Here is a 15,718-nt window from a genome sequence, read left to right as displayed (position 1 = left end):
AGTATTTTCTTCCTCCCCACCACCTGATCCCTCCTGATCCCAACCCCACTCGTCCTCTTAGTCCACCAATAAAATCTATTCTATTTCCCCTTCCCAAGGAGGAGATACTTACACCCTACCCTACCCCTAAAGCCCTCCTTGTTACTTAGCCTCTCTGGGTCTGTGGACTATATTGTAGTTGTCTTTTACTTTACAGCTAATATCCACTTATAAGTGAACACATACTATGTTTGTCTTTTCTGAGTCTACACTTGGGGGGTGGGGGAGGAGGGGAAACTACAGTCAAGATGGAATATATGAGAGGCAATTGAAAAAAGTCATATCATAACTGAGATGTGCTATAAGTACACATTAGATTTCAAAGAGTTAGTATGAGGGAAGGTAAAATTATCTGAAAATCTTTAACATTAAACGAATGTTTAAAAAAAACCTATATTTTGATTATAGAGGACAAAATAAAGTGGACATACTATTGAAATAGAAAAAAGACTCCCTTTTGAGTGTACTTTCTCAGCTTCCTGTTGGTGGTTAGAGATATCACCTGCTTCTTGTGACCTTTTGACTTTCTTTTTTTTTAATTTTTAATATTTTTTTATTACGTATTTTCCTCAATTACATTTCCAATGCTATCCCAAAAGTCCCCCATACCCTCCCCACCACTTCCCTACCCACCCATTCCCATTTTTTTGGTCCTGGCGTTGCCCTGTACTGGGGCATATAAAGTTTGTGTGTCCAATGGGCTTTTTTCCAGTGATGGCTGACTAGGCCATCTTTTGATACATATGCAGCTAGAGTCAAGAGCTCCGGGGTTCTGGTTAGTTCATAATGTTGTTCCACCTATAGGGTTGCAGATCCCTTTAGCTCCTTGGGTACTTTCTCTAGCTCCTCCATTGGAAACCCTGTGATCCATCCACTAGCTGACTGTGAGCATCCACTTCTGTGTTTGCTAGGCCCCGGCATAGTCTCACAAGAGACAGCTATATCTGGGTCCTTTCAGCAAAATCTTGCTAGTGTATGCAATGGTGTCAGCGTTTGGAAGCTGATTATGGGGTGGATCCCCGGATACGGCAGTCTCTAGATGGTCCATCCTTTCGTCACAGCTCCAAACTTTGTCTCTGTAACTCCTTCCATGGGTGTTTTGTTCCCTGTTCTAAGAAGGGGCACAGTGTCCACACTTTGGTCTTCATTCTTCTTGAGTTTCATGCATTTAGCAAATTGTATGACCTTTTGACTTTCATTCTATAATGGATTCTAACCCTCTAGAACCATAAACATAAAAATAAACTCTGCCTTTTGTAGAAGAAAAAAAATGTATTTGAAATTTTAAAATCAGGTTTTTCTAAATAACATTTGCTTTTTCATTAACAAGCTCTTTTTTCAACTTCAAAATTTGAAAATCATATAACAGCATAAATAATTTGTCACTATTAAGAGATAAGTAACTTTTATTTGTATGTTTTATTTTTTTACCTTTTCAACAAAGCTAATTAACTGTGCGTTTGCCCGTTTACATGCTGCTCTTCACTGTGCTCCCTAGTTGGACTGCATAATGTAGCTCCCGAGTATGCTTCTCCACGCCATAGAAACAGCACTTGAAAACATTCTTTGAAAATACCAAGTTTTCCTCCCAGTGAAATAGTCTTTCATATAGGTAAAATCTAATTTATTTACCAAATTCTCTTCTTGATAGATATTTAGATCCTTTTTATGAATTATACTATTATAAATTATAATGCTATGAATAGAATTGTGTAAAGCCCTTTATGGGTAATATTTCCTTCTCATTTCCCTGCCCAGCTATGAGAGGTGATTTCTTACACATACTCCTTTTAACATATGAGGAAACTAAGAACTCAAGAAATTTTTTTTTTTCTTTAAAATCACTGTTCTAGTTTGGGTTTCGCAGAAACACAGTTAGATGGGAATCCAAGTTCAAGGCATTTATTTAAGAGTTCTCAAGAAGCACTCTTCAGGGAGATGTGACCCTGATATGAAAAAGGGAAGATGACCAAGAAAGTAGTCACCACCAAGCACGTTGGTAGCCAGAGCCTGATCTTGCAGGGACAGTGCAGTCTCTATCTCAGAGTTAGCCGATTGAAGACCTGGGCCCTTTTCACCAAGCCTAGTCTCAACAGAGACTGCTTTCAAAGAGTGTTAATTTCTATATCATTTTCCATTCTATGGTACAGAGACAGATGTAGAATGATAGGGGAAAGCAGGCCCTGGTGGCAACATCAGTGTAGGGCATCAGAAGCGAGGCAGCATTCACTACAGTGGTGAGTTCAAGGTAAACCTGGAGGCTAGCGGACAGACAGACAGACAGACAGACAGACACACACACACACACACACACACACACACACATGCTGATGGTGTCATATGGCCAGACTACAGTCAGCCTGGGATGCAAATGAAGAAGTGCTTAACTGAGGAGCTCAGGACTTCAGTGACCTGGCTTTGCAAAGAGAAAACCTCCCTGTGACTTTGAGCAAGTTACTTCATCTGCTAAAGCTCCAGGATTTGGTGAGGATAATGCTTCAGGCAATATCTAAGTGAAAGGCTAGTTGGCGGGGGGGGGGGGGGGGTGCAAAGAGTGTGTCTCTGGGCATTTGTGTTGAGGACAAGACCATCATCTGTTTAGCGTTACTTACTGACCATTCCATCATGTGGGTAGGAATCACATCTTGCAGATATTCAGTGCTTCCTTGGGACTATCTAATTAAAAGAAATTAAATAGAAGATGAGCCTGTTCCCTGAGTTTATGAGATGAGTCGTTTTCCAGATTAATTACACAATATACAAAATACACATGGCTCATTGAAATACAGCACAAGTCCTTGATGAATTTTGGAGTATTTCATTTTTCTCTGGCAAGAGGGAGACAAATATACAACTGCTCATCTCTATGCACCGGCCGTCATCAGGTCTGGAGTCCCCAAGGAAAGGGCTTAATTGCTCCATAAGCTTCATATTCAAGGGCTCCTCGGTGCTAAGCTCTTGCCGAACTGCATGAAAGTAAAAGTGACAAAGATAGCAAGTGACACATTTATCAAATATGCAGATTCCGAAGAAGTCATTGTGTGTTGCTCATGCCAATGAGGCTCCAGATGGAACCTGGCACTCCTGCAGCCCTCCCGCCCAATTTAAGGTCACAGGAAAGGGTGAGACCAAAGCAAACTGGGGATTAAAAATCCATATGGACTAACTACAAAACCCAAGCTTATTCTCTGAGGTCACCTATTTCTGTGTTCTCTCCCCTGAGTATATTCTAAAATTTAATCAACTACTGGTAAGCAAATTTTTGGTTTGTGTTTTTGAGACAGGATCTCATTGTAATTCAAACTGGCCTAGAACCCACTAAGTAGCCCAAGCTAGCTTGTTTCATACATGAGGCAATCATCCTACCTGAGTGTCCAAGTGCTGAAATTACAGGCATGAGCCACCATGCTTGGTGTGAGAATGCAAGTATGATTTGACTACACTGAGCCATTCTTAAGTGGCAAGCTCCCAGAGTAAGATTTCAATACTCAGCTCTACCCTGGTCCATGCCTGTATACACCTTTACCCGTATTTTATTTTTCTGTAATGTGAAATATAAATTAATGTTGCAAAGATTTGGATTTATAAATTAACAGGCTTATTCTGAGACACTACAACTTTCTGATGATTAATTTGGATTGTCAGCTCGAATAGGCCAACAAATGCCTAGTGGATCAGTGAAGCAGAACTCTCTAGGTGTGTCTCTGGTAGCATTTGCAATGACAATGGATCCTGAAAGCTCTGACCTAATGAATGAATTAGCCATTGATGGATTAGCACATGATGATATATTGGACATGCTGAAGGTCGAGAGGTGGGGCTGAATTGGAGAAAGTAGGTCACCAGGGCATGTCCTTACCCCATTAAATTCCTGGGTCCTCTGCTCTCAGCTTTCTATCTGCCAAGAATCAAAGAACAACCTCTACAACATGTTCGCACCCCAAAATGCTCTATCCAAACTCAAGGATCAAATAAGCACACACTGAGCCCTCTACAGCTATAGGCAAAACTAATTCTTAAATTATAATGTCAGGGTTTTTTTTAAATATACTTTTTATTTAAAGTCCATTTTAAAAAATTTGCAAACAAACAAAAAATACTACCCACTAAGATGAATGAACCCCAAAGTCTAGTAGAATAGGAGAGGGTAACTTCCTCTACTATTGCTACTTTATATTTTGAAAGGCTGTCTCTCTGAATCCAGAGCTCACCAGCTGGCTAAGACCTGCCTGCTGATGAGCTCAGGAATTCACAAGTCTCCACCTCGCCAGCGCTTAGATCACAGGTGTGTGCAGTCACTTCAGCTTTTCTGTGGGAGCTGAGGGTCCCAATTTAGGACCTTCTGCTTGGGCAGTGTGAGTCAAGGCAGAGAAGAGAGTGGATGAAAGAATTGCCGCATCACAGTCACCGAGGATGCAAAATGAGGTTCTCAACCTTTGGATCTTGACCCCTTTAGGGTGGTATATCAGATATCCTTCATATCAGCCATTTGCTTTACAACTCCTATCAGGAACAAAATTACAGTTATGAAGCAGCAGCGAAAATAATTTTATGGTTGGGGTCACCACTCCATAAGGAACTGTGTTAAAGGATCACAGCATTAGGAGGGTTAAGAACTACTGCTGTAAATGTTCTATGTCTTTGTGAGGAGATGCCATATTTTGGCAACTGTAAAGACACTTTAAAATTCATGGTTGCTAATACCCTGAATGGAAACTCGAAGGGTACGGCTGAGGCTCAACCATTACGAACTTGGCAGGAGAATGAGCAGCTTTGTTTACTGCTCAATCCCTAGCCCCTTGAACCATGCTCAGTGATTTTACTAATGAAGGGATTTTTTCAGATACTTCTTGTGTCGGTGAGAACCATCTGTGCTTTCTAACCAGAGAGGAAAGTGTTGAGAAAGCTGAGAAGGTCTTGGGCTCCCTGGATCTTGGAGTCTCTCCAGATTTAGAGACCTGATTGGGGACTTAGCCGTCAGTAGGGAACTCTACTAAGATTTAAAAAAAAAAAAAAGTACAAAAATGGATTGTGTGAGAGGGGCAAGGGGATGGAGTCTGGGCTTGGGGTAATGAGCATGCCATTAACATACAAGCAGAGGCCACAGTACAACTTGCAAGGGTTCATCTTCTCTTTCCACCATGTCTGTTCCAAGGGTCAAACTCAGGTCGCCAGGATTAGTATTAGGCACCTTAAAAGAAACAAAACAACAACAACAACACAACAAAGAACAATTCAAAATCTAGCAAATATTTTAGGTCTTGCCAACTATAAGGTGCCTGTTCCATTTACCCAACTCTACCATTTGTAACATGAGGGCAGCTATAGAGAATGATGATAGCTGGGGCATGAGATGTTTCCCACAAGCCCCTGTATTTGAATACTTGGTGCCCCTGGTAGTCATGCTATGGGGGGAGGTTATGGAACCATTAGTTGAAGGTGGAACCTCACTGGAGGAGGTGGGTCACTGGAGGAAGTGGGTCACTGGAGGAAGTGGGTCACTGGAGGAGGTGGGTCACTGGAGGAAGTGGGTCACTGGAGGAAGTGGGTCACTGGAGGAGGTGGGTCACTGGAGGAAGTTGGTCACTGGAGGAGGGCTTTGCAGTTTAAATCCTGACCATACTCCCTGTCCAGTTTAGCTTTCTGGTACACCGAAAGTAAGCCAGCAGCTGTATACTCCAGATGCCATAGGAACACCCACTGCCAGGCCTTTCCTTGCCATAATAGACTTAAGCCCTTAAAATTATCAGCCCAAATAAGCCTTTCTTCTTTTGAGTTCCTTTAGGGAGATATTTAATCAGTGACCAGAGAAATAATGTAAATTAACCCAGCTGAGCTCTGAAGCAATTTTGTTTATCTAAGTCTGTGGCTCTGCCTACAGTTTTGTTACCCCTGGTTCCTCATCCTTACTACCCACCACGAAAACAATCTGAACGATGATGCTCTCAATCTTCTGAAGGGTGCCAAGGATCTAGAACAATGGGTTCTAGGTATGGTCTCCAGACCTGCAACATCCGTGTCACCTGGCAACTTGACAGTAACTCAGAAGCTCAGGACTGATCCCCAAACTGGAAGCTCTGGAAGTGGGGCTCAGCCCTCTGTGTTCTGAGGACCCTTTCATGTGATTCTGAAGCATATTCAAACTCGAGGATCTCTGTTGATGAAGTCTAGCACGCTGAAGTAGCCAACTTTTGACAGTGTGAAGGAAGATCATTTACAGTGTGTTGAGTGGCATTCCCAGCTCTCCTGGGATGCATGTGTCCGATGGACCACAGTTAGACACACCTGGTACAGTACCCAAGAAAGTTTCTCCCCACTTGTCACAATGGAATGGGATTTCCCCATAACAAGGATTGGTTTAGGAGTGATGCACTACAGGGTGGGTGTGTAAGGGTATTAGCTGGTCAGCATGGATACCAGCCTAGCATCCCGAAGGGGCCCTTCTTAGACTAGACATACATGCTTTCCATACTGAAGGCTCTGGGAAACGATCCCAAGTGGGTAAGGCAAAGGAGAGACATCTATCTGAGACACAAATAGCCATGAGGTAGAGAAGTAGCTATTTACCAACCGTGTGCTTCACTATTTGAACAACAGGCTCAGCTGTGCCAGTTCATGCCAGCTGCAAAAATGCCCTAGTACAACTTCATTTAACTCTGCTCCCCTGTGAGGAAATGTGGAGGCCATAAGTCATCAGTGTAAGGGGAGGCAGCCCTGAGAGTGGCACACAGCTATGGGAATCAGAAAGCAGTAGTGATATTTCCTTGATATATCCTAATTCCAGGTAGACCATTATTCACATGTCCTGGTTTGAGTTGAACTTTTAGGTGTTCACATGTGATACTCTGCATCCGAAGAAAAAGAAGCCCAGGTAGGTATCCTAAGACACATGTCTCCAAGAGCAATGACCAAATGTTCTCTTCTTCTGAAGTTCTGAACAGCCCACCCCTCCATTCTTGTTGCCTGCCAGGTGCAGATCAACTAGGAACCCTTTGCCCCAGTTGTGTGTTGGGCAGGCTGCAAAGCTTGTTTATTAGTGAAATGCATCTGATCAGAGAGGCCTGCCTGACAAGTTCATTACATATCAATTTAATTAGCTGATTTACATTTAATTTACATTTCAATTAATGTCTTTAGCAACAAAATGCTGCCTTAATAGGGTAATTGCCTGTTAGGCAATATGTAAAAGAATAAATAGTCGCATTCTGAGGAAGAATTCCTATTTTCAATTTTTTATTACCATAAATAACTGAAATAATTATTGCTCTTAAGGGCCACGTCCTCTTTTCCTTCTGGGCCTAATTATAAAGACTTAGTACCTCATTAAGCAAAATGGTTTTGGAGTCACAGAAAAACATTACTCTGATCGTGACTCATTAGTTTCAACAAAAGAGGGGGAAACCGTGATGGTAGGCACATTTGGGGGGAGTGGGGCTCCTGTCCTTCCTGAACCATCCCAAAGTGACTGCACAGGTGTGCTTGCACCTCCTGGGGTGATGGTTGGAGGGCGATTCACAACAGTCTGCTCCAAGTATTTCTAAAGACAAGAGACTCAGGACCTCTTGAGGCAGATGGTACAGACTGCTAGGTTTTTGTTTTTTGTTTCTTCCTTGCATAACATAAACTCTGTCCCTCTCCTTAAGACAGTTGTGGCCAATTCCTACTAGAAAAGAAGTTTCCCAGAGGTATAATAATAGCATTGTCCTAAGAGAATCCAGCTGGCAGCTATGTTTAAGTGTGACACAGGGATAGAAGAGATCTGGCACCTTCAGAAGGAAGGTCAAATTATCTAAAAGTGGGAAGATTGAAGCGGTCTTGGGAATTCAACAGGAAAGCTGGCAAACCCGGGGGATACACTAAGGGAAGTGCAGGGTAAATTTGGCTGTGTGGTCCAACAGGGTCAAAGGACAAATGAGGCTGGCCTTGAGAGTTCGCTCGGTGTCTTCCAGGAAGCTGAATTCCCGAACACATGTGAGAAAGCAAATACTGAAAATGTATGGGCCTCGAAGCGGGAGCTATTTAGGCTCCTGCTGTCCTCCCCAAGTCTTGGCAAATCTCACTGGTCTCTCCTCAGCACAGTTTCAAACCTCCCCTTTCTCTTGAGTTCTGCGGTGGTGCTGTCCACAGCTCAGCACAGTGCCACCGCGTGGAATCAAGATGCAACAGCAGGAGAGGTACACCGATGTCCTTTTGAATTTCATTTAGTTAATCAAATCAATGTAATGCCGACTCAAAAAAAGGGGAAAAGAAAAAGAAAAGAAAGAAGAAGAAAAAAAAGAAAAACAAAAAAGAAAGGAAGGAAGGAAGAAAAAGAAGAAAGAAGAAAGACAGTGGGCTGCCAGGAAGTTGCTGCCATGAGTAAGAGAAAGATGACTTTATTATTTAACTAAAAAACGGGAATATGTTTTTTCCTGTAATATTTTGATAGCATTCGCATCAATAAGCCTCAGCATCTAGCTTTCTTCCAGTTCAGTCCATGGCAGCGCTTAGTAAAGAAAGGAACATGTAGTCCACCTTCCTAAATGTTATTTCTAAGATTCCTTTTCACATTTCCCCACCACCACCCTTAAGGATGAGGTTTTCAGATCCACAAACACCTTTCCCACTGCCTCTGGAAGCTATCAGCCACAATCTGAAAGAGGGAAAGCAGCAGGATGGCAGCAGTCTCTGTCCCCAGCAGGGGGCGCTCGAAACTCCTGCTGTGGTTACCACGTTTCTCCTATAAGCTCTGCCCTAGAAAAGCAGGAACTCAGCTCTCACAGACCCAACCTTTTTACTACGAAGGTATTTTGAACACTCTCTTCTACATGAAAGTCACATAAAATATATATATGCTTGCATAATAAACTTTCAAAAACATACAATATTCTGACTAACTGGAGAAATAAACTAATTGTAACATGCAAGAGAATAACATGCATATCTGCATCTAAATCACATGATAGGATGGCATAAAAAGCCACAACGAAAAATCTGTAGTCTCACCTGAGGAAGGAGGATCTCTTGAGGCAGTATTGCTTGCCCAGCCTATGCATCTATGCACACATGTAGGAACACACACAGACACAGTGGCAGTAGTTAAACAGACTTAATAAAGTAGCATAAACTTCTATCTCTTCCTCTGATTTTCAAATTGGGAGCTGCAGATGCTACTGACTCCACCAGAAATGTTGAATGGGTGATTCATACATGACCACAGCTGTCAGTGCTAAACTTTCTAAACTGCAGAGCAACTCTTGATAGAATTCTGAGCAAGACAATTTCTCAGTTTTGATATTGAGAAGACATCTTAAAACACATCTTCTCTTGATTTAGAAGGAAGTAGTATTGCTGGAAAATGGTTTGATGCATCATGGATAGAAGACTGTGGTGTGTGTGTGAGAGAGAGAGAGAAAGAGAGAGAGAGAGAGAGAGAGAGAGAGAGAGAGAGAGAGAGAGAGAGAAGAGAGAAGAGAGAAGAGAGAAGAGAGAAGAGGGAGAGGCAAGAGAGAGAGTGGGGACAGGGGACGGGGACAGGGGAAGTGAAGGGGAAGGATGGAGAGCTATCTGAGTGTGTGACCTAACTACATTACACATACTCAGATAGCTCATAAGCCAGTATTTCACCTAATAGTGAAGAGGCAGGACTTAGGGGCACTGAATTATTCTTTACTGCATGGATTCATGGGATTACTTTGCTGAAAGAGAGATTTCAGAAGCATCATGTAATTTTATGGCCAGTGTTTCCAAATGACCCCCTCACTCCTGAAATGCCTACAGGGTGAAATTTGCTTCGTGGACTCACTTTCCTAGAACAATGTGATTTGTGTCTTGACTTTCCTCCCTTAGAGCCCTAAGGACTTCTGTCCTGAACCTCAACTTCCTGCTTTACTCAGGTTCGTGTCCACAGACACTGGAGGACAAGTCTTCCTGTACATTCCCAGAGGGTCCTGTCTGGACAGATCGTCTCACTCTTTGGACCATCCAGGCCCCCTTGGGACTAGTATTTCAGCCCTGTATCATGACATTATACCTAGGCTCACCAGCCAAACTACTAACAGCCAGCACCCATGATCCTCTGCCCTCTGGACCACTGGGAGCATACTGCCCAGATTTGGGATGGGGGTGGGGATAGGGCTCTTGCAGTTTCCTCTTGTCTTTACCCCACCATTCCTGTGCTTCCAAGAGAGAGGAATTCACCTGGGACACAGGCATAGCTCAAGCAGTCAAGAGTTTAGTTAGAATAAGTACTGAGCATACGCCTCAGGAAAGGAGCCACCTGAGCAGAGAAGCAAGACCCAATCCCAGCAGGCATGGGGAGAGTTCTCCTTTCCCAAGTATCTATTCCACTGCACCTCCTTCAAGAGTGGGAACTTCCCGAGGAAGGGGAGCAATTTTCTTATAAGCCCATTTTATCCAGAATTCAACCTTTTACCTGTAGATGTATAAGAGAGGTAAATGGACCCCTAGAGTTGAAAAGTTCTCTAGGGCAAAAACAACAAACAAACAGACAAACAAACAAATAAAATCTATTGTTCTGTATTCTTGCTTCCCCTAGCACAGGTATTCTGAAGTTGTTCTGAGCTTAGCCAGCCAGTCAACATAACACCTGTCATATTTTTATTTATCCTATGTCCTTAACCATGTACTTCTTAACCATGAACAGGTATAACCCTGTTTAGAGTGCTGGCCTGGCCTAAATGAAGAGACCCTCACCATCTATTGCTCTTTATATCCTGCTTTACAGCCATTGGTCAATCCCTTCCAGAGCTAATCTCTTGTTTGACTAAGGGCTGATAAGGACGGGTGGATAAAAACCCTGAATTCCTTGATCTTTGGGTAAGAGGTGTATATTCTACATTAGCTCTCAACATTTTTCAGTGAAGCAAAGTTCCAGCCGTCCATGGACAATTGCTTAGTGACAATCCATGATCAATCCACTTTCTTCTCTGATTTGTATTACCTAGGATAATCTCACTAGTAAAGAATGTGAATAACTGAGGGTTCTAGAGACCTAAACAAAACCACAGACTCTGGGAGAGCAATTCCTTCAGTAACTGTGTATGTATAAAGACCTGTCAGATCTACCAGACATCCTAGCCTTTGTGGGGATTTCCAGGCCAGTGAGAAACCCTGGTTTCAACCTCCCTCTCAAATAAAAAGTGAATGGAGCTTGAGAAATTATACCCAAGGCTGTTCTCTGTTCTATGCACACACACACACACACACACACACACGGTCTGGAGGGTGTTGAAGTGGGAGAGAGATACAAAGAGATGGAGAAAGGAAGAGAGAGAGAGAGAGAGAGAGAGAGAGAGAGAGAGAGAGAGAGAGATGAACACAAACCTGTTTGACTTTCATTTATTTAAAAAGGGATATGGAATTTGAAAAGGTATTCACTTTTGGTAAGCTTTCTGTTGGTTATCTATGTTCTGGAGCCTGGGTTCTACTATGTAGCCAGCTCAGGCTTATCTTGAGCTTGCAAGCTTCTTGCCAAAGGTTCCCTCATGGAATATCAGGCATGCTGAATAATCCAAGCAAGTGGGTTATTCAGCATACCTGGTCCAAGTCCGCAGTAACTTTGTTTTTCGTAGATGATCCAGACACTGAAGTCTGACTAGGGAAATGGTTTGAAGGGCTAGGAACAGCAGGGCCACCTGTAAATAGTGACCACATGGGACAGAGAAGATACAGTTCCTATTATTTTGGCATGAGAATAACGGAGATTGGCCAACAAAACCACAAGCCATTGGCCCTGTGGCAAGATGGTTTCAGTGAATCCCAAGAACACATTTAACCATCAAAACTTGTAGGGAGGGTAGGGGGTAGGCTCTGAAATTCCAGGGTTGCAAAGTGGAGATTTGAGAGTGAGATTGTGGTTTGGAACCACACACCCCCCCCCCCCTGCAGCAGCAGGGCTGGAGTACTGTAATCGGACAGAGCCAGAGCAAGGGTTATGCTTTGCTTCAGCAAGTACATTCCAAAGCTGCCCTGTAACTGCAAAGTAGACATGGGCTTTCTTCTCCTCTTTACAGTTTATTGGCAGAGTATCAAACATTTTATAGGGCAAGCGCTGCCACCCGCCCAGCTGTGCTCAGCGGTTACTGCCAGCAAGGATGTTGCAGTTGGGACTCACACTAGGGTAACTTCAACTTTAAAAGGCTGCTTTTGAATGCCTCTCTTCATGCCCTTTAAATGTTGCAAATCAAAGAGGCACATGGGGAGGCTGGGTGACTGGCAACTTTCCCACCATGGTGATGAGAATATAGCCCTTTGTATAGCTAGAGCAGCTAGAGGTGAAGCAGGGGGAGCAGCTTATCCAGGGGGCCCAAAGCACCAGCTATGAGTGGGACACATTGCCTGGCCGAGGTCAGGCCGGTACTGAGGATGCTTCATCAACTGCCAACAGTATCCCGAGGCTTCTCTATAGGCACTGGTGCTATTGTTCAGCTCCCTCCTTTCCTTCTAGCTTTCCTGGCTTTCATATTTATCCATTCAGTCACTGTTAGAGTTCCTGCTAAGTGGAGGTACCCACTACAGAACAGATCAACAGATTTACTATAAATTCAAGGAGTCCCTGGGCCTCTGACCTGCACTAGCCTTCTCCACAAGGTGTCCCCTGATAATATTTGTAAAAACTGTAAAAGACAATGTTACAGGAATGGCAGTCCTCTACAGACACTGTCTAGTTAACTTCCCTTCAGCCTCTTTCTCATATGGTGACAATGGAGTGACCCTGAACTCTTTTGGGATCCAGCAGTGGGGAAGTTGAATTGAAGATAGGGGTTTTTTTTTTTTTTTTTTTTTGTGCTATGTTCATGGGCTTTACAGTCACTTGCCATGAAAAACTTAGCTGTTGCAAGCCATCTTGAACATAGAAGTGGCTTCTACAAATAGAGATACACCCACTGTACTGGCTGGTCCAGCATTGTGATCCACAGACAGGGAAACCCCTACGACAAAGACGCTGGGAAGTTGATTGCTTAGGTAGTACAGTCAATTCAGACTGTATAAGGTTAGCTCTGCACCCCAATGACAGAATGCTCTGAAGTTTCACAATAAACAAAGCTCAATAGAAGTTGGAAAAGACAACAGTGTGAAAAACATGGTGTGTGACCAACAAGGAATGGCAAAGCTAAAATAAAGTTTTCTGAATGCTACAACATAAAATCTTGATCTTGATCATCATGCTAGAAAAAAAGGTTGGGCATATTTCAATTATTTCAAAATAAAATGAGAGCCGGGTGTGGTGGCAAGCTTTGCATTCCAGAGCTTGGAAAGTGAAGCAGGAGAATCACAAGTTCAAGGCCAGCATGGGCTTCATCAGGAGACCCCACCACTACCACCTCAACAGAACCAAAGCAAACGGAAACAAAGAGAGCTCTAGAAAAGAAGAAAAAGAAAATGTGCTTACAAAAATTGTCAAATAGAGATATGATCAAATAATAAATCTAGGGACTATGAGAAGAAATGTATTTGACTGGTATCTTGGAAAATTAACACATTTTTCCAGGACTTTGAGATCAAAAAATGAATCTGTGATTTATTTCCTTGTGATAAATACACATCCACTTTTAGAGTCAATTTTCTATTAATATGTTCCTTATTGTTTTTCTAAAGGGCCCCCCTGGGGCCGGGGAGACAGCAGTCTGAAAACTGCTTGTTGCACAAGCTTGAGGACCAAGTTTAGATATCCAACACTTAAAAAAACAAAACAAAATGAGCAAACAACAACAACAACAACAAAACCCCGAGCTTGGCAGAGCAAATTTGCAATCCCAGTGTTGGGAGATGGAAACAAGAGGACCCTTGGGGCTTGCAACCCAGATATCTGCCAGCTCCAGGTTCAAAGAGAGACCCTGACTCAAAAAAATAAGATACACACACACACATAAACAAAGCTATCTAAATTAAATAAGTTTCAAATGCCATCTAAACCAAAACCCTTCAGCCACAGAACAGAGATACAAGGAAAAGAACATGTAAGACCTGGCCACCAGCTTCAGCAATCTCAGGGGCCACCAGGCCCGCTAAAATATAAACTAACAATTACAGAATGTCATCGGGGAGTGCAGGGCTTTGGCCTCCTATTTCTTATTCAGATTCTATAGGACTGCTCTGGATCTCAGTGTGCCTTGCTTTCTCTCAACAGACCCCGCCATCCTTTCTTACCCAGAAGGTGTGGTGGTTTGAATGAGAACAGCCCTCATAGGCTGGGATATTTGAATATTTGGTTGCCAGTTGATGGACTGTTTGGAAAAGGTTAGGAGATGTGGCCTTTTTGGAGAAGTTTCAAAAGCTCAAGCCATTGCCAGTTAATTATCCCTCTCCCTCTCCTTCTCCCCCTTCCCTCCCTTTCTCCCAATTTCTGCTTTGTGTGATTGTTGCCTTAACACATATGCCCTCAGCTATTATTCTGTACTGACTAGTTTTGTGTCAACTGGACACAGGCTGGAGTTACCGCAGAGAAAGGAGCATCAGTTGAGGAAATGCCTCCAGGAGATCCAGCTGGAAGGCATTTTCTCAATTAGTACTCAAGTGGGGAGGTCCCCTTGTGGGTGGTGCCATCTCTGGGCTGGTAGTCTTGGGTTCTATAAGAAAGCAAGCTGAGCAAGCCAGTGGAAGCAAGCCAGCAAGGAACATCCCTTCATGGCCTCTGCATCAGCTCCTGCTTTCTGACCTGCTTGAGTTCTAGTCCTGACTTCCTTTGGTGATGAACAGCAGTGTGCAAAGTGTAAGCTGAATAAATCCTTTCCTCCCCAGCTTGCTTCTTGGTCATGATGTTTGTGCAGGAATAGAAACCCTGACTAAGACATGTTCCAAAGCCATACCTGCCTGCCTGCTGCTATGCTTCCTGCCATGGCGGTCATGAACTCTATTATTCTTTGGATTTGTAAGCCTTAAATAAATACTTCTTTTTATAAGTTGCCTTGGTCATGGTGTTTTGTCAAGGCAATCAGAAAGCAACTAAGGCAAGGGGCCTCTCTAACATCTCCCTAGACCCAAACCTCTGAATTTATTGTTTGGTTGGAACCCCCTGCTCACCCCCTGCACAAGCTAAGAAATCCCGTTTGCTTGTCTTCTCTCAATCCCATCCACAAGGTGAAAACTCTGAGCAAACAAGTCATCTTTCTTCTTCTCTGCACTTTAGCACATCCAGTCACGAGTGCACACCCAGGAGCTCAGCTTCTTTGCCTTACAAAGACATAATCCTAGCTCCTAACTCACAAGACATCACCTCCTTGCTTGACTTCCATGACCTCCACTGAGAAAGCAGTGAACTCACCTGAGAACTGCCTCTCAATAAACTTGCCTTAATATTTCTGATTTGGCTTCATTTGGTTCATTTTGTTGGTGAAAAACCCTCTTATTTATCACTTACTTCATTAAAACATCTCTCTCCTTGTTTTGTCTTCATTAGTGCATGTATCTCTGTGTTTGCCTGTATAAGTGTGTATGTGTATACACATGCATTCGTGCATGCAGATGGAGGCAAGGCAGTCCACTTCAGGTATTGTCCTTTCTTGCTCTCCACCTTATGTTTTGAGATTGGGTCTTTCACTGAATCAAGTGTTGACTGCTTTGGCAAGACTAGCCCACCAATTGAGCTCCTGGGATCTGTCTTTTCCAGCCCTGCTCCTTCCGTCTCTGGGCTACAGATTTGTAATACCATGCCCATCTCTTATGTGTGTGTTCTGGG

The 15,718-nt window shown here is 43.2% G+C and overlaps 1 long non-coding RNA gene across 1 annotated transcript in view; it reads right to left on the bottom strand.

The window, feature by feature from the left end:
* Positions 1-2,729: 2,729 nt before the first annotated feature.
* The window catches only part of LOC147004234 (uncharacterized), a 38,435-nt gene continuing 25,446 nt past the window's right edge, over positions 2,730-15,718 (bottom strand). The window contains exons 2-3 of the long non-coding RNA XR_015047330.1: positions 5,132-5,230; positions 2,730-3,005 (exon numbers count right to left, since the gene is read on the bottom strand). This is a non-coding gene — a long non-coding RNA (uncharacterized LOC147004234). The remainder of the gene's footprint in view (positions 3,006-5,131; positions 5,231-15,718) is intronic.

This window comes from Mus caroli, unplaced genomic scaffold (genome assembly GCF_978045245.1).
Source record: "Mus caroli unplaced genomic scaffold, Mus_caroli_1 scaffold_6, whole genome shotgun sequence".
Lineage (NCBI taxonomy): Eukaryota > Metazoa > Chordata > Mammalia > Rodentia > Muridae > Mus > Mus caroli.
Note: the sequence above shows the minus strand (reverse complement) of the source record. Positions and strands in the feature narration are given on the sequence as shown.